General features: G+C 41.4%; 1 long non-coding RNA gene across 2 annotated transcripts; it reads left to right on the top strand.

The window, feature by feature from the left end:
* Positions 1 to 27,968, top strand: LOC132079380 (uncharacterized). 2 transcript variants are annotated; one of them, XR_009419398.1, is made up of 5 exons: positions 1 to 180; positions 17,219 to 17,291; positions 18,002 to 18,088; positions 22,198 to 22,258; positions 27,584 to 27,968. It is a non-coding gene; the product is annotated as an uncharacterized LOC132079380 (long non-coding RNA). The 2 variants fall into 2 exon arrangements; XR_009419397.1 differs by lacking the exon at positions 1 to 180 and adding an exon at positions 14,237 to 14,620.

Below are 27,968 nucleotides of genomic sequence, written 5' to 3'. Positions count from 1 at the left end.
GCCCCGGCCATCTAGGGACCTGCAGAGTGTTCCCCACCTCTGGGAGAGCCATGCAGGAAGGGTGGAGCAGGGCATGTTTAGCAGCCTGGCTACATGCCATCCATCATCTGGAATATGCTGGTCCTCCATCAGTGAAGTGTGCCTTGTCTGATGGAAACAACTGAGCAGACATTTGGGAAGGTGAGTTTCCACATCCCTAGGTCAAAATTTCCCACATGGGTAAATTGATAGTTAGAATCAGCACCTTATCCATGTTACACACTGCTTGGCTCTCTGCTCAGTGAACTTTTGGATTTGTTTTTTCTGTCCTTGATGGGTTTTGTTTGTTTGTTCAGATTTTTTAAAGTAAACTACTGCCTCAGTATTAAAAAGAAATGTATGTGAGAAAAGATGGGTTTGGATCTTAAAAACCAGTTGTTAGTAGTAGCCCTTTTTCCGTGTGTTTTCAGAAGTGAAAAGCAGTACTTGGGAACTCTTTATTTTTTCAAGAAGGTAGAGGTGTGCAAAAGAGGCTCCCTTTCCAAAATACATCTGCCCTGTGCTGTGTCTGCTCTAACACACCACCACAGTCACCTTTGCTTGGGATTTGCTCCACACAGGAAAATGTGGAGGATCCTGACTGCCAGAGGAGGGTTTGCCTCCCTTGTTTGTGCAGTTAGGAATGTGGGTGAGTCACTGCTTTCTTTGAGGGATGAAACCTTCCATCCCAACCCCTTATGCCTTTGTTTGCTTTTGGAACTGCAGTGCTGTTGAAGGTAACTCACGCTCCTGTGGCTTCTCTGGGGCTCAGGTTTAACATCTGGTTTCACGCTTTGTATTCCCTTTTTAAAAGCACAGAGATGGGACTACATCTTCCCATGTGTGATCCAAAATCCACGGGATCCTGAGGACCACAGGAGATCAGAGATCAGAGCAGGCAGACCCCCAGGCTGTCCCCAGTGAGCGAGGCTGGTTTCCAGCACCACCAGGGCAGCAGGGTGTGGCTCTTGAATAGAAATATCCCCAATTAAAAGAGGCAATTTACAACGACAAAATTAGAACAGTCTTTGAGGTCATTTCATTTCAGGAAGGCAAGAAAAGCAGAGAAAGAAAAACCGTGCTAGAAAGACACAAACCCCAGAGCACAGTTTTCTAACTTCTCTAGCTTTAAGCTTAGAGACCTGTGGCCATTTTGTGAATGAATTATCTGATTTCAAAGGTTTTTAAATGCCTTGAATGATATTCCTGCTTTAGAAAATGAGGTCCTTGCTTTATGGAGAGGCTTAAGTATCAGTTTGAGCTCTTTCTTTTATGTTTTGCAGATTGAAAAAAAATATATATAAGACTTCATAATTGGGCCGTTTTCCTCGGCTGAAATTTGACATCTAAACCTGATCTTTTTTCCATATATAATAGATGGTTTCATTCTTGTGTTGGTTTTGGTTGTTTTTTTTTTTTTTTAACACTGTAAATCTGCAAGTCATTCCCAAAAGCCCAGTATTTATATTTATTCCATAGCAAGCATGTGACTGGTGTGACTGCATAATTATATCAAAATGAATTTGAGTTTCTTTTGTTGCAAAATGTTCTGAGGCTACAGATACGTTTTGAATGCGTAATAAGCTCTGGGTATTGAGATTACAAGAGAAACTATCTGCAAAATCCTATGGATTAAGGTCATGCATGAGATATTTAATTCTCCCTCCTGTGAGGTTTGATTGCAAGATAGTGTGCTCCCACTGACTTCTTAAAATGAGAAAGCTTGAAAAATTGACCAGATTCTGTCAAATTTGCTGCACTGCTAGTGGAACTGGAGGTGTTGAAGAAATGGGAACTGTGAGGAAAGGAAGAAGCAGAGACCAGGAGGGTCAAAATCCCTGCTGGTTCACAGCTTGGAAGTGAGGAAAGATAACTTTTTTTTTCTGCCACGATTTGATCTACTATGGAATTCACTATATGAGAGGGGGCAGCTCTTCCCTCTGTTGCTGTGACTGCAGCAGTGTCTCAAGCTGCAGTTGGTACCAAGGTTCTGCTGTGCCAGGCCAAAGGATGTGTCCTTGAGGGAAAAGAATGCAAAGTGTGGATGGGAGAAATGCGAGGAGCAGAATGGAGGTTGTGGAGGGAGCACCTCAGTGCTATGAGAATTCAGTGATATCTCTTCCCCCCACCCCAATGTATATATTATCAGTCAATACACCACAGAGACTTGATGGAAGGTAAAACTGGGTAAAACTCTCTGGGGGACAGCCAGTCCCCAAGACTATTGCTCTCCTCCACATTTGCCAGGAGGTGGATTGAGTGAATTCTTTTTTTATGCAGGTGGCTATTCTGCCACTGAAAATCATCTGATGGGAATAATAACTTCCAGTAACTGATTCTGTCATACAAATGGGGTGTATCCTTATAGAGAACAAACCACCCTGGGTTTAAGTTAAATATAGATCAGCTGCATGGACTCCCTCTCCAAAAAAGGTGTGGATGTAACAATTTCACCCTGTTGCAGACACGATTAGTCACTGGTGCTCTTCATGCCGCCTGTAACTAGGGCATCGCTGCTGCCTCACTGCCTGTCCGAAGGGACCTGGGTGGTGTTTGTGCAAACGCGATTGGGCTGAGGAAGGGGTGGAGAAATGCAGCTCTCAGCCCGGGATATATTTAGTGAATGCAGCTGTGGGAGGCAGCAGGAACAAGAGAGCTTTTGTATTGCTTGTGCTCTCACAGTTCACATGCCTAAATAATCTGCTAGTTTCTTACCCATATGTTTCCTCCCCCTGGTCCCCAGTGTTTTTAATTTGAATCTAAAATTATACTTTAGACGGAATCTTTCCTAGAGCTTAAAAGTGGGATGTGTTAGCCTTGGTACAGCACTTCAGACGGGGCAACCTGCTACTTTCAAGGACACTGGACTTTCTCCATGGCAACTAGGAAAATTTAACTTCATCTTTTAGAGAAGATAGTGATGTTCGAATATGCCTTTCGTGTGCACTGCAGAGCTTGCCTGAGGTGGGAGCAGACTTGCAGCGCTGCTGCAGCCCCTCCCAAGCAAATAAATTCTGCTTCTTGCCAGGGCTGCTGAGCTGCGGTGCAGAGCCTGCTTTTGGCACCCTGGACACTTCAGTGAGCTGTACAAACTCTGCTGCTCCTCCTGGCATCCCTGGGAGTCTGATCCAATATTCGCTGCTACGTCATGGGATAAAAAGGAGGACAAAAATAGGTTTACTGACCCGCTGGGTCCAGCGGGAGCAGGTTACTGTGGCTGTGCTTTAGGACTAATTTGTCTGTGCTCTCTGGCAATGTTCAGACTTGCCCCCAGAGAAAAAGATTGAGGCTGAGAATTCCCTGTGCAGCTTCTTCCCTGGCTTGTTCAGTGACACATAACAAGCCACGAGCTGGCCTGCCTCAGGCTTTAAAGGTTTATAACAAATCACACTGCAGCATGTAAAAAGAATTTTATTTTATTTTTGGTCTTGTTCTGATGTGGTTAAGGGGTTGAAAAAACAAGACTAGTGCAGAGTAGTGCTGTCTGGATGGTGGAGACATCACATTTAGAGGGAGACAGACTCTGCCATTGCTTTCCTAGAGCTGGTCCCACCTTATGGTGTTTTTCCACCCACAGCAGCATTGCTGGGAGATGTTGCAGTGACACATCTGTTCTTGGGCAGAGCAGCACTCTAACCCTTCCCAGCCCGCCATGGACAGCATGAATTTGCTATTCCTGTGGCAGGGACCTGATATCCGTATCGGAAATGCACCTCCTGTGGGTGGCTTTTATCGTTCCACCACAGGCCAGCACATCCAGCTTCCATTAAAACTGTGTGGTGTACGTGTGCAGGATATAGCTGTGCCACCTTTGCATGCTGTGATCTAACGGAGTTTCAGTGGCCAGTTTGTCTATCGAAAGTATTTATTATTAAAGTATAGGAAAAACGCATTTATGAAAAGATCTGTACAAACACGATACCCTGGGAACCCCCACGGTCTTTTCTGTCTCGAATCCCGCGGACTGCGTGCCCAGACTGGCTTTGTTTCCGCAGTTAAATGGTTAACAGGAGCACTAATTGGCTCTGAGCGCTCCAGCCCTTTGCAACAGATTATTGGCATGCTGGTAGGAGCAGCTCCCTTCCTTCCCTTCCCCCTTCATTATAAAAACATGTACTGTAGAGAAACCAAATACCACATGGCGCCCTGCGCCGAGCCCGTCACCGCTCCCGCTCCGTGTTCAGCACAAAAACTCCTTTTATATTTGGGAAGCGGAGGGAGAAAATTCTGGAAAGGCAAGATCGTGGCAATAGCGGCTGAATCGGCACATTTATTTACAGTGTGCAGGGGCTGGAGCCCACAGCCCCACACACCCAGGCCCGTGCGGGGAGCAGTCCCGGGGGGGCTCCGAAAGCGGAGGGGAAAGGCCGTTTTATGAAGGAGAACTCTCCCCGTCAGGTTTCGGCTTTGCGGGGGAGCCGAGAGGCTGAATGTGAAGAGAGAAAAATAAATGCTTTGCGAGGAAAATAACAAACAGAAAAAGAAGTTGCATTTCTGTTTTCCCGAGGAGCCGTGGGCGTTTTGAGGCAGCTGTCTGCAGAGGCAGGCGCCATTTCGTGAGGCGGCATTAATGCAGCGAGAGCAGACATGTTGTGTTCGTGCAGTTCGGGTTTAAAGTTTTTCCCCTTGGTTTGAAGCGAGAGGCTTATTCATCCTCGTTCAGTCCATAGGGTTTTGTTTTTTAAACTTAAAGGAAAAAAGTTACGACAAGCGAGGAAAACCAGGGAAAAGGGGGAAAGTTCTGAGGGTATCACAGTGTACAAGCAAAATCAGATCTCTCTCCAGCAGACAAAAAAATCTTAGAGGCGTACATGGTTCCAAAAATGCCACGAACTGTGTGGGGAGGATAACCAGGCTGTATACCCAGCCCAGGTGTGGGGTACATCAGGAATGTTTTAAATAGAGGATTTTTTTCTGCTAAAAAAAAAAAAAAAAAAAAAAAAAAAAGGTCTGACTGGTCTGTGCAGACACGAAACTGGCCTTTTGTGATTTACACGAGCTGACTTGACTTGCAGGTTTTGAGATGCCAGTTTTGATCTAAAAGCCCAGACTATTGCTAGTGCTGCAGAAGTGCTCTTTTGATCAAAGGAGAGAACAGGAGTCGTGGCAGGAGCGAGCTCAGGCTGATGCCCTTCAGTGCAGAACTCCTGGAATAAGCTGCAGCATTTTCATTAAGGGCTTTTGGTATGGGAGTTGACTTTTTACCACTCCGGGACCTTTCACTTGCAAAATGCATTATAAGGCTCATTTGTTTAACAAGTCTCTGAGAGCTGGAAGAGGGAGAATTAATGCTGGCATTTGGGAATACAACTGATAGTGCTGCATTTGATTTTGGTTTCATGTCATTATTTTCTGCTTTCAGAGTCGGGAAAAGCTGCTCATTTATTTTTCATGTAGTTGTATTTTTTTCTCCTGGCTTCTTAAGTAGGCAGAGCTCATGAAATGGTGCTGTTAAAGGCCTGGAGCTTTTGATCTGACCTTCAGTTTCAACAAATTTCTGTTCTAGAGGTTCTGCACTTTGGGGAAGGCTGCATGCTATAGAGATAAATCAGTGCATCTTCTAAAGGAAGAGCTGCACAATGAGTGCAGAGGGTCTCTGTTTATTTTCCTTGCTGATCCATCAATGACCATCTCGTGGCCAGCTGACCAGTCCGTAATGTGTAGATCAGAAATGTTGCAGCCTCTGTGGGAATATGGTGTGGGATTGGGGATGCTGCAGTAGTGCAGCACACTTGGGTGTGGGGCTGCTGACTCCCAGGAACGCAGCCGTCGTTATTTCAGCTGCTCACAAAAGACTTGAAAACTTCCAGCCACAGTATTCAAATCCCAGCCAGGTTTTCAAGGAGTATTAGTCATATTTAAGACTCCTCCATGTTATGTGCAGCTGAATTTTGCAAGGTCTTTGATCTCCTTGCTCTGGGTCTGAAGGTTCCTTTTTAAGCTTATCACCTGCAAAGATTTCTTTCAGACGATGATTCCTTTATTACAGAAAAGCCTCTTTACCATCTCACAACTATTATTTTTCTTGAGTGCCCTTTTTTACTCTTCTAAGGTTACATTCCATCTGCAGTTCAAACATAACCTGGGTGCAGTGCACTGATGACCAGCAATAAATGTAGACCTCTAGCATGACCTTTGTGTATATCCTTGGTTTGTTTGTCTAAGACTGTGCCTTATAATGATAACATAAAGCATAAAATAGTTTCCATATCTAAAAACCACTTTTTGCGCATATATTAATGTGCCTTTTGGAACCTCTTAATTAGGTTGTTTTCCCCTAAACTTAATTCCACATTATTAACAGCACTTGAGTAGACTTCAACATTCCAATTTTGGTTACAATTTTAATTCTGCTCAGTGCGTGTGTGTGTGTATATATATGTATATATGTATATACACGAAGATAATCCTTTATTAATCTTTTGAGTGGAACAATTTTCGTTTGTGCAGGAGAAGTCTTGTGCCTGAATGTTCATTATCAGCACCTGATATGCTAGCCTGGAGCACAATAGCTTAATAATGGGAGTTTAAGAAGGGGGGAAAAAAAGCTAGTTATTAAAGTCACAGTGTTTCATTTTCATGCATGTTATGATTGTAAATTATTCAAGCATTTGCCTTTAGCTCCTACACATACGAACTTATGCTCTCCACACATTTTTTTCCCCAAAGTGTTCTATGGTTTCCTTTGTATTGCACCCCAGGTTGGAGAATATAAATGCACTGTTTAATATCAGCAGCATGTGTGCCTCGTTACAAGAAAATCTGAGATAGTTTCTAAATTAAAAGCATTTTATTTTGACCTGTTTGTTTCTATTTCTGTCTCATGTCTGGTCTCTTCATAGCCAATACTCTGTTTTAGGGAAGGTTTTTAAAGGCATACTGAAGGAGAGGAATAAGAGGTGAAGTACCTAGCACAATTTATATTCTTTGTTTTGCCATTATTAATAAAAATATGAATAAAAAAGAAGTGTTGGGAAAAATTAAAATAATGGTGTTGCAATTATATCTGTATGTGCAAAGCTACAACGTGCTTGCTCTTACTCTTGAAATTTAGACCTCTGCTTCAGGTTTTCTTTCCCTTCTACTGACTGGATTAGTTCACTTCAGTTGCATTTTCCAAGTACTGCCGTACATGTTCATCCCTAATTCACTTCATGTGCTTCCAAATCCTTAGGACAACATTCATTTTAGACACCAAGAAAAAACTGGAGTGATTCCACGTGCCTAAATGTAATTACTCAGCCCTGAATTAAAGACACGGGCACATAACTTATGTTCCATGGGTTTAGAGTAACAAGAAGATATCAAATTCTCAGCTTTTGTCATTAAAGTAAATGTTTCTACACTTAAGACACATTTGTAGAGAGAAGTGATAGATTCTGGTTAGATGCATGATTAAATCTTGAAGAAAACAAATCTTGTTTTGGGCACATAAATCACAACAACACCTTGTTGGGATCTTCCTCTGGGTGAAATGGCAATGAAGGTGACAGTCAGATTTTTCAGGTGGCGATCAAGCACTGTGCATGTCTCAGCCAAGATGTCTTGTGTTTGCTCTGCTGCTTTAATTGCACAAAAAGCCATTGACCTAATTTTGTGACAGGATTGTACCAGCAGTGTTTTCTAGGGCTGCTTAATGTTTTGTCACAGCTCACCACCTAATATAAAACTTTGACTATTAAAAAATAAAGTGCACTGTGAATGTTTTTAAGCTGAGACAAGATTGTCACCCTTACTGGTTGGTCAGCGAGAAGGGGAGTATTTGTTTCAGGGTGAAAATCTCTCGTCTGCAACAGTTAGGGCTGGTAATTCTGGAGTTTATGTGCCTGACATGCCCAGAGCTGCTCTAGTCCCTGGGCTGATGAGCTTTCTGAGTTGGGTAAAGTTCTGGCAGGAGCCAGTTTATAATGAATTGACTGTAAAAAGAAAATATAAAAGCTCATAGGAAACATCAGCCTGACACGAGCTGTTTCTGTTCAGGTAACATTCTAATCCAAGTGTGTTGGTGCCTCACTACAGCAAAAATTGAACTCCACATCTAGCAAGTATTGACAAATACGAAGAAGTTTGTTTTGAGCTACTACATAAGTGGTCTTATATATATGGTACACTACAACAGGGTGATTCAGTGCTTTGTCACACTGTCCATGAAATAAAAAAAGTATATGCTTGTAAGATTACAGAAAAAAAGGTACCATTTCTTTTCCCTGCATGTGGCAATTTACTGAATAATGCATCATTTTGTCAACTTTTATATACCAATCAATAAATGCCCTATGGTGCCAGCTGCACACGGGAGATGAGAATGAAGATCATTATAGAAACGGGCTTGAAACTTGCTTGAAATAAAAATCCCAGTTCTACACTCGCGGTTTTGGAGACCTGGGCTGTTTTTCTTTTCATTCTAGAGTAGCTGTAATTTATCTTGTTCAGTCTGAGTGAAATTCCTCATGTTTGCAAGGCTGGTATGAAACCTTTTGCCTCCAAAACTCCAAGGAGATGTACCAAGAAAATATAGTTGTTGTTACAATCATCATCATAACTTTCCAAAGTCTCCACTAGAACTGAAATAGAGAGTGTGTAAAAATAAAAATTAGAGCTCATAGTTGGAATTTTATTTTGTCCTAGATTTTGATGTGTAAACATTTTGTGCTAATCCTGTTTTTCCCTTTCTGATCGTATTCCTTAAACACTTAAGCAATCAAGCTTTACTGGCTTTTGCAGGAAATAAGTTTCAAGGATGGTCAGGTAAATGCCTTTGGAAAATGAGCTTTAAATGTGCATAAGGAAGTAATCATGCTAGAATTTCAAAATATCTGAACTTACAAAAAAATTAATTTCATTGTCTAGATCTTCTAAAAATTTTGCAGCTACATTTAAAGTCAGATATTCTGAAGATTTGGCTTAAAAGTTATAAAATGTTCTGACTAATTATGTAACAATTCCATAACATATTGGAAAATGGGAGAACAGTATCTATTTTGAAATGTAAGATGGAATTAGGCTCCCTTAATTGTGCTGATTTTTTTTTTTTTAAACAAACTCTTGATAAAACAATGACTACAAAACACTCCCGTGACTCTGCAGACTGTTTCCAGCCGGAATGGTGAGATAAAGAACACTACTTGCAGCTTCTACCATTTAAAGTGATTTTAAACCCTATCAACACATTTAATCCTTGTATGGTTCCAGTCCTGCAAGTTTGCAGGGAACTTGATCAGTTCAAGTGTGTAAGCCAGGTCACAGCACCTGCCTTGGTGTGCTGTGCCTCTGGCATTACAGTCCCTGAGAAAGGTGCACTTTAATTTCTTATTTGCTTTCAAAGGTGATGTCAGCAGTAAGCAATAATTTTTTCATGTAAGGAAACATGTAATACCTTGTTAACAGTTTTATAAATGCCAGTGTCTAAGTGGAGACAAGTAAAATGGTCAGTATTTTTCTACCATGTCCCAGTCCTCTTATAAAAGTTTTCCAAGCCAAGCAGAATAGTTTGTTACCTAAAAAGTGACCTTGAAGAAACAGAACATTCCATACAAGAAATAGGGGCTAAAAAGGGGGGGAAGGAAAACAGATTTGTTGTTCCAAGCTCCAATGGTTTACTTTAAGAAGCAATTAAACATATTATTATCCTATCACCCACATTATTTAAGTTTGAAACAGTCTAGAGTTTTAAACTCTCTTAAGATTTCACCAGAATAAGGACTACTGCTTCTTTCTGACTTTCTTATATCTCTAAGGCTGCCATTTAAGGCAATAGCTGTGTGTTAGACAATGACCAAATACAGCATAAATACCTTGACTGAGATGGTCTCTATTTCTTACCTCCAGTTAAGATGGCAACAAGGGTTAGTTTTGAAGATGATCTGTAATAAAAACGAAGAACTAAAAGTCTCAAACCCCCTTAAGAAAAGTGGATTTGATTTCCCAAGAAAAATGTGTGTATACTCCCTAGTAGAGTTAATATAAAGCATAATAATTAATCCTCTCACTAGACAATAGTTGCTGGTCTGCAATTTGCTTTATTGTACACAGGAACTCATGCAAAACTGAAACAGCGAGGTGTGTCGGTTGTTAAGGAGCTCTTAGATCTAAACTTTGAGCTCAGGCCACAAGATCATGTGTACAGTAACGGTACTGACTTTGATACATTGCGACCAACAAGCTAAAAATTTGCTTCAGAGAGACCATTAAGTCCCAAAAAATATGTTGAATCCATTTCTGACTTCCATTTCATCTTTCTACTTTTTATTAATAACTTACTTTTCTTTGAAAGCAGGAATAGACAGAGCTGAATCTTGGTTAAAATGGCTTCATTCTGAATAAATTGAAAAAACACTGGGGTTTGGCTTAGATTGAATGATTTTTTTTCTTTACCATATGTTTATAACACTGATAAGAATTTGTTTCTAATTATTCATAGTAATAAATCTTTTTTTTGCTGCTCACAAGGTTCATCGTTCTGAACATGAGCCCCACAGAAGTGCCAGCAAACCCCCCATATTAACATAATCTCAGTTTTCGGTGTTAAAGCCCAGGAACAAAAAGGGCATATGTAAAAGTTCTCTTGATGTGTGTCGATGTGTTTGCAATTATTCATTACCGGCTGGAGCAAAAATCTGGATTTCAGCTCCAGTTCCAGACTTGGAGCAGAATGAGCAGCATGAGTTCATTGCTACAACTGAGTTTTATCCTTGCTGCTGCAGGGTTTATTGCTTGTGACATTAGCAAAAAGCTTTAGCTGGGATCAATACAGTGGAATCATCTTCACCAGTCACACAGGGAATGTGGTTCCATGCTTAGAAGGTGAACTTGTACCTACTTGAGCGGTTACTGTGATTTTAATAGTCAATTACTGAGGAAGGAAACAGAATGGGGGAGGAAAAAAAAAGCAGATTGACCAACATATTACAGGTTATATACAAAATCTGAAAATAGAGCCCCTGCCTGATACAGGACAAAGTGATAACTTCAATAAACACCCAGTTCACAGGAAGTTAAATGCCTCCCACAAACAGCTCGCTGTGCTCAAAGGGCATTCCATATCCTGTTTGCATATTCTCTGTGCAAGTAATCTAAACTATTCTGTTTGGCCTAGGGCCTAGGAAATTGGCATTGATTTCTTCTGAAAAGTGAGAGGTTTGGTTGAAGAAAAGTTTGGTGACTTTTCTTCAGTTCAGACTCCTGTTTTCTACTTCAAAAGGCAGATATAACACTTAACCATTTTGTCCAATATTTGCCTTTCCAACCATTTTGTCCAATATTTGTCTTTCCATTATATTTGTGTCTCCAAAGATCTGTGGGCCATGCTGTATAACAAAGAATAAACTGCTTCACCAACCTTTTGGTGTCCTCTTGTACAGAGGGCAGGTTGGGACAGGGACACTGCCCTGTGGGATCACAGTGTGCCTTTCTATGTTGTCCCTAAGGGATAATAACATGGGGCTGGGGGAAGGAAGGAAGGTTGTAGAAGAAAATAAAGTACCAGAAAGTCAGGTTCTGTGCCTCCATCTGGAATTCCAGCCACAGACGCAATCTCAGAAAATAGTTCCCAAATTAGTAATGGAAACATTAACTTGTGTCATTATTTTAGACGTGGTTCATAAAATATGGCTGAAGTGTTTGGTCTAATGATACACAAAGGAAGAAAATGTGTTATCTGAAAAAGAAGGAATGAACTTCATAGAGGAAATGGCAGTGTAGAATTTCCTCTATGCTGAATTTAGGAGGGAAAAAATGGGGTAACTGCAGAGGCAGTAGGAATGAGAATTTTGTTCCACTGTTTCATTAGGAAGAAGAATGCAAACAGTCTGTTCCTGGTAAGGAACAGCAACACCATGGCTCTGCAGAGTGACTGCGCTTGTGTTCACCTCCATGCAACTGCTCAGGGCAAGGAATGGAGGAGCTCATGGATACATGGAAGGATTTTCAGAGCTGCTTCAGGTCTTGGTGCCCAGGAAGCAAAAGAGCAGTGCTGCACATATTTAATGAAGATATTAGACTTTGAGTAATTTTTTGGTTACACATAGCAGCAATAGAGTAACAGACTTCCAGAAACATTTATCTATAAATTTGCATAGGGTTGTTATGTTGGGTTTTTTTAAGAGGAACAGTCTATTAGACTAGACAGTCTGGTACAGCTAGAGAAAATCAGATAACAGTCTGAGCACACAGGTTAGATCTTGTTCAGGCACAATCTCAACTCTCCTGGCTGGAATCATACTACTCTTACAAGGCACTATTATGTCTAGAATCTCTGATCTCTTTTCTCCCTTTCATCTGGTTATTGCAAGCGGTCTTGCATATATTCTGCTAGAAACATTCTTGTGTTTTGGGAAGAAACTAGAGAAAGGCTGGAAATTTTACATGGAATTTCTAATCTTGGTCTTTGCTGTGAAGTTTTACCATGCAGGACTGGCTGAAAATGCTGACATAAGGAGAAGTGCTGTTGCTACACCCTGCGTTCACCTGGATCCTGCCTCATCCTTCCCTCTTTTTTCACTTCTGGTGGTTTTCCAAGGAGGAAAACCTCTGAGTTCTGTTTGTGCAGGCACCTTTAGATACAGTTATAGCTGAGCAGTTCCACTGAGAGCAAGGGGATTGGCCTTTGCAGGAATCTAAATGGGAAACAAGTATGGATAGCAGAATAGGCTTTCTGCTATCCAGTCACGGTAGACTAGAACTTCAATTAAAAAAAGGCATTCAAAAAAACTTTTAAAAAATTGGCATTTTGCCCCTTTTCAGTGAGAAGCTGCATCAGCTCTTTTGCACCACCACTGATTCCTTGACTGGAGGTTCCCATGCTGTGGCACCTTTATGTGGGACATCACCATCCCTTCTCTAAAGATGGTAACACCACTGTCTACAAGTAGTAGATATCCCCAGCTGTCTTATACACGAGGTCATCTTTGCTCTGTATTTTGAAAGGAAATACAACTCTTGGCTCAAAATCATAGGGATTCATTCTTTTCAGCTGGTCACTTCCTCGTGGTTTTTCCAGGACTCAGCTCAGGAGAGAGCTGCCAAAGTCCAACTGTGTGATCTCTAGTGCCAGACTGGATCCTGAGGCCTTCCATAATAATTTGAAGTATTGTTAATTTAATCCTGTCATAATTACCCAGGTTCATTCATATGAAAAAGGAAGACGTAGACAATTTCTTTCTGCTTTTAATGGAGCCATCTGGATAAATGAAAGAAGGTGAAAGGTGTGCATGTTATTCAAAGTGACTGCTGAAGTGAAACTTTCTATCAGTAAAACTGATATAAATATCAGTTCTGTCATGTTTGCTGTGTGTGCTTCTTGCAGAGGGCACCATAACTGGGGCTGGTACAGGATTCATGACAGTGACCAGGAATGTGAGGGATGCCTTTCCATCTTGTTGATATCTGAAATGGTTTCCATGGCTCTAGTCAAAACAGGAGACAGTGTCCTGGTGAGGCTGGCACACTATGAGTTTCTATGGTGTTGGCTGAGAAAGGCAGGATACTTAGTTTTATTTGCGCGTCTGTTTCTGAGCAGCATTAATGGGGATTGATGTGGCAGACGGGCAGGTGACTGGGTTGTGCTCGCTCTGTGCCCCAGCCGGGCTCTGGAGCTGAGGGTGCACGACATCGGGGTGTATCCCATCAGAACAGAGGGGTTCGAGGCCCCCCTTCTCCGTGGGGACCCTGCCGGGTGAGCTGTCCCTGGCTCATGTCAAGGGCAGATAACAGAGGTGGTGTTTGTGGAATGGCGGCAAACGGGGCCGTGAGATGCGGGGCGCCAGCAGCCAGCTCAGGGGGCTGAGCCCCGCTGTGTGTCAGTGCAGGCCGGCAGCGGCAGCATGAGCAGTGTCTGCAGTGGGGTCTGGCAGCGCTCGGGCCCGGCGGGGTCAGGGCTGTGCTGGCCAGTTCAGGTGGGACGGCCCGGCCAGGTGGGGCTGGGAGGGGGCGGCGGCCGCTCCTGCTCCCGCTCCCGCCTCCCCCTGAGGGGCGGCTGCTGCGGCCGGCGCGCGAGGAGGCGGCGGGAGCCAATGGGGGGCGGCCGAGGCGGGGAGCGCGGGCCAATGGGAGGCCGCGGCGCCGGAGCGCGCGGGGCCCGGGCGGGGGGAGGCCAATGGGGAGCGGCGCGCGGCGCGCGCGCAACCGAGGGCGGGGAGGGGCGGGGCGCGCGCGCGGTGCCGCCCCTTCCCCGCCGCAGTGAGGAGCGACCGGGCGGCCATGTTGTGCGGGGGGAGGGGAGCAACGAGTTGAGAGGAGACGGCGGAGGCTCCCTCACACACACGGCACAAGATGGCCGGGGAGCAGCCGCAGCTCCCGCCCGTCTCCCGGCGCTGTCCCCGCCGCTCGAGCCGGAGACGCCCGGCGGGCGCCCTCGGTGCCGCTCCGGGGCGCCAAATCGGGCCCGGCGCTCTGTGGGCTCCGGGGCTTCGGAGGGCGGCGAGCCGGGCTGCCGAGCGGGGCTGCCGACGGTCGGGCAGCAATGGCGCCGGGCTGCCGAGCGCTGCCCGCGCCGCTCCCTCGCCGGGCGGGCGCGGGGCCGCCCTTGGCCGCGAGCAGGGAGAGCCGGGAGCAGCGCCCCGTCCTCGGGGCCCCGGGTGTCTGTCAGCGGGCTGCTCTTCGCCGGGTAAGTGCCGGAGTCTCCGGGCTCCTCATTGTCCTTTGTCCTTGGGAGGAAAAACAAAATGTCCTTGGAGCCGGGAGGGGGAGGGGGCGCTGGCTCCCCCTGCCCCCTCCTTCCCCCCCCGCCGCTCGCTGAGGGGACCTGCGGGTACCCTCGGGGACCCCCGTCCGTGCCCGACACCCGGCTGGGCTGAGGGGCAGCGGCGGGACACGGGGAGCCCCGGTGACCCTCGGCGGCTGCGGGCGCTGCCTTCGCTCTCCTGCAGCGCCCGGGAGGCTCCGCACGCCCTGTCCCTGATGCAGCCCCGGGGGCAGCCCCGGCGGGTTTTGGCTCCCCTGTGCAGCACCGAGCACAGCGGGGGCTGCAGACCGGTTCCCCCCAGCGCAGCGTGCGAGGGGGGTATCTGCAAACCAGCCTGGAACTCCAATGCAGCAGTGCGGGGAGGGGGGAGAGGTGAAGGCTGTACGACAGCATCACTGAAATGTTTAGCCCCGTGTCTGTGTAAAGAGCGTTTCTTGCCCGTCGCTGGTCGGATGGGGATATGTTTTCGTAGTTTCTAAGAACAAAGACGCCATGTCCTTTTCTCTTAAAAATAAAACTTGGAGTGGTTTTTCTGTGGGGTGTTGGCTTTTAACTCTTTGTAAACCAGTAAGAGAAACGGGCTGCAGATGAGACCGATCGGTACTTTATGAAACAATAGAGAGAAATTGATTTCACTGGAGAAACAACAATTCAGGTGCAGAAGTTTAAAAGAAAACTCCTAGGAATTACGTGCAAATTTGATTTTGCAATTAAAACGGCAGTGTAGAAACTTAAAAGCTTGAGAAAAACAAAGCTCGGTCATGCCAAGTCTACCGTTTCAAGTTGGCAAAATACTATAGTTGTGATTTAGGCGACACTACTAAAAGAAAAGAGTTACTTAAATACGAATTACACGATAAGGAAACGGATGAGTTTGTGTCTGACATGGAAAGCTTTTAAAAAGCATTTAATGGGTATCACGTTTGTTTTTATTATTCAGTTTGTAGGGTTTTCAGAGATCTCACAGTTACTTCTCTTTACAAAACATTTTAATCGTCCTTTCGGTGTTCTGATAATTTAGAAGTTATACAAGACCTATTGCAAGACTTTCTAAAAATGCAAGTTTAAATGTAATGGCTGACGTTTGTTTTGGGTTGGCTTGCGTTCAGCAATTACCAATTTAAGGGTAAAATTGTAATTTTAAATGTATAAAAAGTCCCTGTAGAAGAGCAAAAGGTAAATACTAAAAACTTTCGTTTTAATTGGAGGTTGTGTATAGCCATATTTGTTGGCTTTAATGGTGTATGCTTGTGCAAGGTTATAAAACTCTCGTGCAGATTTTAAATACTGCAGTTGGAGGTAAATCTACATTTTTCGGTACTTCCTCTGCAAATAAGAATCTGTCATTGCAACAATTGAATTTAGCCCTTTTTTTGGAAATAGAGATAGAAGTTTTAGCAACCACTGGACTTGTGTCACCTTTATGCCAAGTGTTCGGTGGCTTTATTTTCGATTTGGATCATGGTGGTTTTATAACCCCAGCAACAGTTCTGCAGTGTAGAACAGGTTCTGGCATACACACTTTGCCCTAAAGAAAGTTCTAGCTTTAGGTGGGTGTCTGCTGGATTTGTCTTAAGTATATTACAGGATAATTTTTAAACAGTTTTGACTGGTTTATTTTAATAAAATAAAAATAAATTAGCAGGTAATTGTCCAGAAAATAAATTACTTGTAATTCATAATGTGTTTTATTTAATACTTCTGCGGCGGGTTTTTTATGTTTAAGGTGTAGGTGTTTGAATTTATACATCTTTTAATCCAGCATAAAAATGGTTTTTAGAATTGTATATTTACAGAATGATTCTCCACTTCTAGAGTATGAAGTAATGCTGGTGATAGATATAATTGCTGCAAAATAAAATGTTATGGCTTTTCACAAAAGGCAAGAAAAGTTGGCTAGAGGTTGTGCAAATATGGTGTTCCTTGTGTTAAAAGAACGTAGTTTGAGATCTGATTAAAGGTTAAAGAAGCTGAAGGCTTTAAAACCGTATTCTAAAGGGCAAAAAAGATGTTTTTCTGGGGAGGTGAAATAACTTAGGACTTAAAATTCAGAGAAGCTGATGACAGAAGCCATTTTAAAATAACCTTGCTATCAGCAAAGGTTTTATTTAATTTTGTATAGTGTACTGCTAAAGATTTTAATGTGGAAAAGAAAGTAAAAGGGCTGAGGGATATTGTGTGATAAATTACTCAGTAAAAAAAAATCTTAAATTGGAATTTTAGTTATAAGTCTTTCAAAATTAAAGTAATGGGAGACAGAAGAGCTGACTGCAGTTCTTCATGAAAAACACAGATCATGCATGTTGTGTGTCAGTCACTCATCTCCAGTGGGTTTTTCTTCATCCAGGAATGTACAGCCCCTCATACTTTTATTTTTCACAGTTCAGTTCAAAAGGCAGTTACTGTGATCATAAGTTTTTCTCAACTTAATTATTATCTAAGGATTGGTAGATTTCAGACATACGACTAACGCTGCTTTTCTAAAGCAAATACTGAAAATTTCCATACTTTGTTTTTCAGGTAGGATTTCGTGAACAGAACCGTATTTCCTGATAAGCTTCCAGAGGATTCGTTCATGCCTTATTTTCCTTAGGTAAGAATGCTTATACCTTGGGTTAGTATATTCATTTCCTTGTTTTATTTTTTTTGAAAGTGGAAATTGCCTTTTTGCTGCTGTGCAGATGTGAAGAAGAAAGAAATCTCATTTTTATATGGAGGGGACACATTTTATAAATTGTCTTGACTTCTAAAAAGCTTTTCTTTGCAGTTACAGGTAGATTGTCTTCATATAATGTCACTCTTACGTGCTGCTTGGGTATCAATTTCAGTTTACTAAGGCTATTTAATAAGTGGACTGTTTATTTTTATAATATATAGGTGCTGTATACATTTATTGTATTTGGTGGAAAAGGACAATATTTGCATATAAACTGAAGTTTTGTGTGTCCTGTTTCACCAGTGAAAACCTGCATTAAACTTGGGAATTATTTCGGTTTTTTACTTAATGAGTTTGTAGCATTAATATTTGGGGGAAATTGTGGAATTTGTATTTGAAGGTAGTAACCCAAGACTTCAGGAGTTCATAGAAAAGGAGATTTTGGGGGCCTGTTTTGTGTTTTTGGGGACTGATATTTAACAACGATAGGATATGGGTTTTGTACTGTTGGTAAAACTTTGGTTTATTCAAAGACATTTCCTTTACGTGTTTTCAGAAAGTTTGTCAGTCAAAAATGTTAAGACTTAAAGAACTTGTGTGTACCTTGTTTTCAGACAAACCTGGTTTTGTTGTTTTTTATCTTTAAGGGTTATTACTGGATATGGTTCTTCCAAAGATTCAGATGACTGGTTGGGCAAAAGACCTTGAGCAAAAATCTGTACTGTGCATGCCAGGTATGTTACACTGTTGTGGGGTTTTGTTTATTTTATGTTTTTTGTTTTTTAATCATCCTGGAAACAGTTTTTTCAAAATAAACATTAAGCATTTAAGTTTAAGTGTTTTACCTTGTTGAATTTATTTTCTTTTGAGCTTGGTGGATTTGGAAATGGTTAGTATGTACGTACTACAGCAATGTTAATGTCTCCTGCATCATTGAAGATTTTATGTTCACTCACAAGTACAACTTTTTAACAATCTGCTATGACCATGTTGACATGTGGTGAAGCCAGAGGATTGTCATCTCCTAAGGATATTGTCTAATCAAACTTCAGGAATGCTTTTCCTTAGTTCAAGGTATTGGTTTATTAGCAAGGGTCGCTCATAAGCTTTTCCTTTTCGAGAAATTGCTTACACAATAAACTTTAAAATTCTGCTTTTGGTGTAAATTTTATTCTAAAAGCCTAAAGTGGTACCCAGTTGTTACGAGCTTTCTTGCTCTCCTTGCAGTGTAAACAAAGCATCTTTTCAATGTTTATTTTTTGTTTTTACGCTTCAGATTCTGCATTTAGGATCAGAGTAACCTTTGAGTTAGGCTTTTACCACTCTGTAATTAAAAGTGGGGGATCCTGTTTGCCTGTCTTAACTGGTTCCTTTTCACAGCTTCCCGTGCTCGTGTACTTCTGTGCATACTCAGGACCTCAAAGCGTAAGGCGTCTTCACGAGGACACATGTATCAGGATTCCCAAAAATACTTTTCATGATTTGCTTTTACAAGTTACATAATGCATCATGATAACCAAATAATACAATTGTGAGTCCCCACCTGAGTGCAGCTGTGGTTTTGTTGTTTTTTTTTTGCTTGGCTGAAGCCTTCAGTCTGTTCACAGAAAAGAGATTGTACACAGTTTTCCATAAGCTTTACAAAAATGTCTCTTCAGGTTGTAATAAACCTTTATCTGCAGTGAGTCACTGCTGATGTTCAAGGTAGAGTTCAAATTATATTTATAGATACTGGACATGTGCCACCATCATGGATGTCCTGCAGCAAACACAGCTATCGAGCAAGGTGATATGTCAGAATGTTCCTGCAACTTCATCGTGTGACTGTGTGATGGCAAGTGTGAGAACTAGAAGTTTGTGTTAGAAATTATCTCATACCTTAAGAACAACCGGGCATATCTAAAATCCCACGTAAATTTTCAGTTTAGAGGGTCAAAAATCACAGATACTGCACAGTCTAGTACGATAAAGGCAAGCCCAGCCTGGGTCACACAATAGTCTGATAATGCTGATGGGATTGAACCCGTCACACTTGACTTGTATTCCTGGTATTAAATTCTGAAATGTCTGAATCTGCAATTTCTAACTGATCTGCTCTTAACAAAAAAAGAGTAGCAAAGTAAAAATTAGAAAACCACAGTGCTCAAGAGCAGATCTTGCCTGACCTGGGTGTTTTATGATAACGATGGAATTCAGCACTTTGATCTTAATGGTCTTGCATCTTTCCAGTATTGTCCTAATGCTGAATAGACATTACAATAAAAACAGCTTTAACTTCTGTGAGCTCTTCAGAGCTGCCTTTTCTTGCAAGAACAACTTGTTTTCAGCTCACAGTGGCTTCCCCTCTATGAAAAGTAGACCTCAGTGTGTTAGATGCACACTAGTGGGACTTGAGAGAAGTTCCAGGTTCATGGCTATGCTACAGCGTGCTCGTGAGGATTGGCGGGGCTCAAGGAAAATCTCTCAGCTTGAGCCCAAACCTCCTTGGTAGAGGAAGCTGTGTCTCTGTGGGGACACAAACCCCTGTTAAATATTCTCATAGAACAGATTCTGGTAGCAGTGACAGCATACATGGAAGAACATTGGTGGGGTGATACACGTCGTCTTTGCCAAAATACTTCGTGAATTAAATAATACAAGAGAAAGTAGAAAATGTGATACCAGCTCATAGCTTTTGGGTGTCTGACCTCACCTCTTGCTGAAAAAGGAGATGCACTGTGTGATGGTTAGTGCCAGTCTTAGGGGGAAGGAGCCATGCACCTATGATGCCGGGCATGTTTTGTGTGATAGGCTGTACTGTACTTGGAGTGTCTGTAATTTAATACAAAAATAAACCACAGCTGTTAGATAACCTAGAAAAAGTAAATTCACATTTATTTTTAAATAGGGGATGGATTTTTTGAATCATCCAGACTACAACAATTATAGTAGGTAGTCTGATTAAAAAAATTTGACATTAGGTACATGAAATAGAGCGGTTAACATGAAAAGTTGTTTTCTTTCAGCCATGACTTGTATTTCCAAGCTCTGGTTTCTGGCTTGTGACATAAACCTGTCGCTTTGCTGATTTATTCTGTAGTTTAAGAGTGAATGTGTTTCGGATGTAAAAATTAAAGACTCAAAATACAGGGGCTATATTCTACAGTCGTGAAAAAATAACTAATGTGAATGAAATTTAACATATTATCAACATCCTCATGCTGTTTTTACAAAACTCATTGTTTGGTTTATCCACTCACTTCCAAGAAGAGAAATGTCACTACTACTCATGATACCACTCTGACACACCAAAGATTCCTTTTGCACAAGTGTGCTGAGGTCAGAAGAGCAAAACTCCGGTGGAGTCTTCATAACACTGCCATTAGAGGAAGGTGCTTTGTGGTGACAGCCATGTTAAATATTACCCTTGTTAAAATTTCTGTCAAACTACCATAGCTGTGTGCCTGCTCTAGAACTAAAGAAAACAAAAGCCGACTGTGAAGCAGTGATGGATGTGTGGCTGTGCCAAGAATTATTAAAAATGGCTGAGAGCTGTAAACTGAGAGTCCTCCAGTCATTAATTTTACCTGCCTTGATATAGATTGTAGTTTCTAAGTGGCCTTTTTGGAGTGAAATGATTCAAAGGGCCCAAGTAACACTTGTTTTCCTGGTTCATTTTCCATGCCTTGGATGACTGTTGGGTGCCTCACGGCTGATCAGGGTCCAGCAGCCATGTTGTGTTCCTTCTGAAATGGTGGATGGGCACTTCCCAGAAGTTCTGTGCTTCCATTTAGTAGGAGCTGCTTGTGCACATTCAAATACATACATTTAAAAATACCATTAATACATTTTAAACCTCTAAATTTCACATGCATTAGGATGTTCTACATCTTTTTGCCAGCCTACTGCTCTTTTTTTCGTCATTTCCCTTTTTAAAAAGAGAACTTTTTCCATAATAAGAGTTTCAAGTAAATTACATCAACAAAGAAATTGCTATCTTCCTCATCCCATATTTCTTTCTCTACCTCTGAGTAGCTGTCAAGTGGAAGAGAAGAATTTAGAGGATTGCACAGTACGCTGTCACTGGATAGGTTCATTAATTTTTATGCATTTGAGGCTGTATTTCAATATAAGTAGATTCTGAAAGATGACAAGGGAAGTGGTTTGCTTGTATGTGTCAGGAGGATAAACTTGAATGCCTTGCTTCATGTAGTTGAAATTCACCCTGAAAAGGGGGTTCATGAGTTGTTTAAGAGTTTTAGGTCTTTCTACCTTTGCTTAAAGTAACTATGATTAGGAATTTATTGATGCAGATTGCCAGTAGGCATTTTCAGGGTCAAATTCCCACATTTGAACCTTGCCCATGCATGAGTAACTTTGAGATAGCGTAGATAGTTTGTTCTACATAAATGTTACATAATTGCCCTCCATCCAGCTGATACCTCCTCTCAATAAAAAGAGCATTTTATTTTTTATTGTGAAGGGCCAGTTAGTTTGCTTAAGCATACTTCTACATGATGCCTGGTTGATCTTTTTGAAAAACTTAAAGAATATATTTTTTGTTGTTTTTTTCTCAATGAATTTGTGGATTGGGTCTGAATTTCTTGGGTTGTTTCCAGGTTCTTTAATAACAGGTTCCTTAGTGATACTTTAATTTTTTTATAAAAATAGCTCCAGTAGCACATGCTGTGAGCTAGGAATGGTTGGGTTTTTTTCTGGTTGAGGGGGCTTTTTTTGTTTGTTTTTTTATGAGGGTTTTTGTAATAAAAGCTAATGCTTGGTCTTATAGACCTCAAGGTCTAGATCTCTTTTCGTTTTTAATTTATATTAATTCAAGTGTTTTAATATCCCATTTTCCCTACAGATGTGTTGAGGAGCTGAATTACTCACTGTAAGCAAAATAGCTGCTCTTGGTTGAAGCACTGGTAAGTTGTTATTCCTAATAACATTTACTTTTTAGCTTTAATAAAGGCCCAGCAAGCACACATGGCTGTAATGTTAAAGTGGCTGAAGGCTTTGGCTGAATACATTCTGAAGGTCATTAGTGTGTGGCCATGTGTGCATGTGTGTTTCAGAAAAGCTGAAAAGGAGCCTGGGTCATTCCTGCTGGCCCTGGGGAAGTGAGCAGTGCTTGGATAGTGCTCTCTCCCTGGCTGCCTGCAGAACAGCTTTCAGAGCTGATTGTAGTTCTGGGGGCTTCCATGATTTGACTCCAGATTGCACTGAGAACTTTAATATCATAGTTGTGCTTGTTCAGAAGGGTTTTTGGTATGCAGATGTCTGTCTCTAGAGAGGTACTACACACAATTTGGATAACAAATGGTGTGGAAAGTATAGCAGGAAGAACTTGCTGTACAAGCATCTTGTGTTGTCCTTATGCTTCTGTCAGGATCAGTGGGAGCCTTTGAGCAGGCAGTGACTGTCTCCTGTTCTACGATTGTTCTGTTTCTGTTCTTCATTCATAAAACTTTGGCTTTGCACAAAATGATAAATGCCAGTACAGTTTCCTGTATTTTTTTTAAATTAAACTTCTAGCTGATAGACTTGAAATCGTTCCTCATATAGTCAAAACATAAAGTTGGCAGGCTTGAGTAGGTAAATTAATTCAGTTCTATACTGGATGAATATAGGGACAGAATTTTTTTCCATTTCCTTAAAGGGATTTGGTATTGACCTTTTGTTGTCTCTGGCACATTTGTGACTTTTTCTTAAGAGTTGCTTGTGGAAAGACCTGAGTAGTTTTGTCTTTCTCGCTGCTTCAAATTCAGAGTCCTTGATTCTGCATATTTAATTAGGGCATCCATTGCATTTTGTGTACATGGGTTAACTTTTTTTTATGTGAAGCTCTATTCCTGTAGCACTGTGCTTTGGAATATATGCTTTTCTTTAAGAGACAATTTATTTTAGTCTGACATGCTACCTGATTGAGCAAGGCCTTCCTTAGGCTTCAGATAGCTTGGGAAAATATTCCAAGATGCAGATCCACTATTTTAGTGGCTGGATGGCAGTGAATTTTAGCTGTGCCATGGCTGTGTTTGTTAGCAGAGCCCTCCAGCAGCCCCTGCCTTTGCACTGCCTCAGGTGCTGGGAGAGAAGCTGGCTTTGTGCTCCAAAGTCCTGTGCTTCTCTTCACTCCGTGGTGTGGAGCCTAACATGGAGCCCTTCTGAAAAGGAAAAGCAATTTGTGGGAGATGCTGCAAGCCTTGCCAAGCTGTCAGTCTGGCCTCCTGCTGCTTCTGGGCCCATTTTATTTTGGACCAATTTTATCATTTGGGTTTTCGGTCCTGAAGCAAAAGAAGTAGAAAAAGATGTAGTGAAAGAAATCATGGACTTTAAAGAATTAAGTTTTAATGTGTGTACACAAACTCATTTTTGATAAGTATTTAATTTCTTCTACTACTATTGTCTGTATGTTTTATTACTTTGTTCTTTCAGAAATCTTAAGCTGTTTTTCCCACTGCAGGTGTGTGTTGAGCAGTATATTTCTTGATATGTTTCTTCTCCAGCTGTTCCTCAAAACTCTTCCTATGCTATCCAGTGATGCCTTCCTAGCCCCAGTCACCTGCTAGAATCTCTAAACATGTGACTCATGTTCCATTTTAATATTAATCTTTGTGTGATTGCTACATCTTCCTGTGTGCATTTTTGTTTTTTCATTGGGTTGTAAATTAGCTATTGTCAGATCTGGCTCTTTGAGTAGAACTTGGCTTTTCAGTTACACACTGAGTAATTATTCCATCCTTTTCTGGTTTACAATCCTTACCTAAAAGGAAGAGGTGAATGTGAAACCCTTAAATGACTTTATTGAAATAGTTGTATACAAATAAGTTGTTTCAAAAAGCAGTTGTTGAAAGTATTGCAGTGTGAAAGGTCTAATGTTGCATTCTCTGGTTAACATGGTGTTTAGTTGAAGCACTGATTTTTATTTTTAGCTCTCTTTTTTAAGAGAAGAGAGGAAATACTTGAAAACAGCAGGGGCTTTATTAAAGCTGGCATACTTTGGTTCATGCAATAAAATTTATTATTTAAAAACAATACCCACAAAAGAGTGCATTTGTGAATAAAGCCACATGTTATCTGGAATTAACCTTGAAATCTGACAAACCTGGCAAATAGCCTTTCTTACCTAAAAATACCCAAACCTACATGAGTGGTGCTTTTACTGCTCTGCTTAAGGAACATCTGATGGTGGTAAAAGCAGATTTAGGGCTGTCCAGAGCACTTAGTCCTTGCTAAAGATGGTACAGAATAAAATAATGGACTTAGCTGCCAATAGAGAACACTCCTTCAGTGTAAAAGTTACCAGGGGTGTTGTTGAGAGTAAAACCTTGCTTTAATGAACTTTGAAGCGCAGAACTTGAGGTTTGGTTTGCTCAGAACCTCCTTTTGTCCATTCAGCTCCCTCTGTTGGAGTGAATTCCCTTTCCCAAGTAGGTCACCTGGGTTAAGAGTCTAAACCTCAGGTTTCATTCTGGAATAGTTTATAAATGTATTGGTGTCTTAATGCGTGGCAATTGTACCTGCTGGGCTTCAGGCTCACCCTTTAAGGAATGCAGGGTCACAGGGGACCTGAAATGGCTGAAGCCATGGGTTTGGCCATAAGCAATGTCTATTGTTGCTGTGATCTTTTAATACAGCAACAAATTATTGCAAAAAAAACTGAAGAGAAAAACTTTGTAAACTCAGATGTTTCGTAATTGTTGCCTTGAACCTTTAGGCAGGTTTGGAATGGATGGCATGGAGTGCCAACATGTTACCAGTGGTTTGAAGGAAACTTTGTCAGGATTACAGGACTACCCAGGTCCCTGATTTATCATCACCAAAATAACAGTGCTTGGAAACCAAACCAGTAACTAGTAGATAACAGAACCTTGAAAAATGGGCAGATGCCTAATTAATTTTACAGAAGGAATGGTAGACTCATGTCATCTAGAGAAAAATGGGTTTTTTCAGTATCTACCTCAAGTGTAGGGTCACTGCATATGTCTTCATGGAGGAGTGTGTTTTTGTAACATTATTGACATTTCTTAGTAAAATATGCTTTAATTTATAAGTAAACAAACACTGAAATCTTTTCAAGCAAATGTAAATTTCACAAGTGTAGAGGCTGCTGTTAATATTTTGGCCATTCCTGTGGCATCTTTTTGATGTAGAATATCTTGGAGAACAAGAATGTGTTCTTAATTATAATACCTCATCGGTTCTGTTTACTGCTAATTATTTTACAAGGTTTAGAGAAGCATTTAAGATGAAGGTCATGGGGTTACTTGTGAAGTTCTTGGTCCAAGCCAACGTAGGTGAACCGAGCAGGGAAATTTGCCCTGAGATTGCTTTTGGCAGGTCCTGTGAGTGTCTGAGGCACAGGGCTGACCCAACTGGAAAGAGCCTTTTAAAGGGTGACTAATACATAACTAAATTACCTTTTTTAGAGGTGGGGAAAGTTGATTCAGTAATTGCATTTCTATATTTTAAGCTTATTAAAAATAACTTAAAATAATTTGAATGATCTTATTTTTGGGGTTTCTACTGTATGTATGTTAGTACTTCAGAGTGTTTGATTGTGTCAACAATGGATGACTTTGTGGGGGTTTTTTTCATGTTTTGATAGTTCGGTCAAGGCATTACCGTGAAAAAACATTCAAAATTTTAATTAATCTTCAAATGCCTAAATAGATTTGAAATTAATTTGGTGAGAACTGGGAAAAAACCCCAAACCAAACCTAAAACAACCCCAAAACCAGCTTAGTGTGAGGGAAAAACACCTTTACTTAACACATTGTCTTAACTGAGGATGAGTTGAATGTTTGAAACAGAGCATTTCTTTACACTTGGAAGTTCTGTTTCTGAAAGCATGAGTGTCCTGGGCTTGAATACTCCTGCAGCTATGCATGTTTTACAATGCAAAGTGAAATTACCAGATGCCATATTGCACTTCTATGTGCAAGACTTTCCCTTTATATTTGAAACAAGGAAGTCTATAGAGGAGCATAAAACAGGACACATGGGCCCTTGTGAAAGTCAGACTGGGGCTTCTTGCACCGCTTCCAGTGCCTTTGCTTTGCTGTAACTGGTTGTTTTGAGGTGAGACTGGGCAAGCTGGGATGCTGAGGCAGAGACCACTAGATGGCCCCACTGGTTTCTGCTGGGCTGTGGGTAATTTCTGCATCCCTTGGCAGAATCTGCCCAGGATTAGCAGGGAGCAGAGTGGTGGTGAAGTTGGTTTTCAGACTAAAATGAGGTTAAACCTATACGTATCCAAAACCAGAAATTGATGTTGGAGTGCAGATACTCAAAATCATGAAGGCATCCTAAAACCCTTTTTGCATGTCAGCCTACAGTCAGTATTGGTTTCAAAATGATGTTCTTAACACTTAGTAACTTCTGTACCTGTTTTGCATGTGAGGAGGAGTAAGGTTTTACTTGAAGCAAATTGAGCTTATATTTCTTGGAAGAAGATAGGAAGATGGGAACGTTGGGTTTGTATTTATCCATGTGGATGCTGTTTGTTCAGTTTGGTTTGTCACTCACCTGTGGGCTTGGTTGCAGTTCCATGATGAGTGCAGTTGGAATATGGCTCTGGAGCCTTGCTGAAGGTAGCTAGGGTGACTTGTGACCATTTTTGTCTGATTTCTGGTGTGTCCTTTCCCACCAGTAACTAAACCAGCCATTCCATTTGCCTGTGTGTGTGCTGTTGCACTGTACATCTTTCATGAGCTGGAAAACTGGGTTAAGATGGTGGAATGTCTTGTGTCCAGTCACCATCTGTCTATAAGAAACCAGTTTTCATTGGTTTTGATGGATCTTTGTCTTTGAAGAAAGGAGCTTGAATAGTACTTAGTTAAAAATTTTGGTTTGTTACAAGAACCTTGTGTTCTGCTAAGCAGTGTCAGTTCCAGGGGATGGGCCAGTGCCATGAAAATGGTTGCAAGAGCAAATTTCTTTGATTTCCCACCACGGATTTCTCTAGTGGTTTAAAAATGTCAAATGGAATTCATGGATCCTGAAAGGGTTCTTGGACTTGTAATATTTTCTCCCACTTTTTTATAGTTTTGGTTAAATTTTCTTTTTTTTAATTCTTGAATTGATTATTTTATATTGTTTCTGGTGAAAATAGATATTGTGGACTGTGTAACACGGAATGAAGCATCAGTTACATGTTTAAATTATCTTCAAGGTACAGTAGTTGAATGTCTTAGTTTAAAGCAATGATGTGTATTCCAACAGCATTTTTCTTCTAATTTTTCATAAAGAATCCATTGAGATGAAGAGTGTCAAAAGGAGTCTGCGAATGAGACACCAAGATGGCAGTTCCACTGGGGAATGAGAGGTTGAGGAAATGGACTAATGCATGAGTGCTGGGATGTCTGTCCAAGAAAAGGATGTTAAAACGTGGACTCTCATGTTATTAAACCAGAGAAGATCTGGGTTGTGATCATCCTATCAAAATGGACTTTGCATTTGAATTAATCAGTGATATCCAATGATGGATCTGTTTGAGAACTGGGTGGCAAAATTTTCCTTTTGGGTTGTTTTTGCATGACAGGCAAATTAATTTGGTAAAAGATCTGTTGCTATTGCTTTTGAGAAAATGTAATTTATAAAGTGACTTTAAATAAAAGGTTTTGGTTTATTTCA

Source organism: Ammospiza nelsoni, chromosome 14, assembly GCF_027579445.1.
Source record: "Ammospiza nelsoni isolate bAmmNel1 chromosome 14, bAmmNel1.pri, whole genome shotgun sequence".
In the NCBI taxonomy this organism is placed as follows: Eukaryota; Metazoa; Chordata; class Aves; order Passeriformes; family Passerellidae; genus Ammospiza; species Ammospiza nelsoni.
The sequence above is the reverse complement of the archived record's forward strand: the minus strand, read 5'-3'. Positions and strand labels throughout refer to the sequence as shown.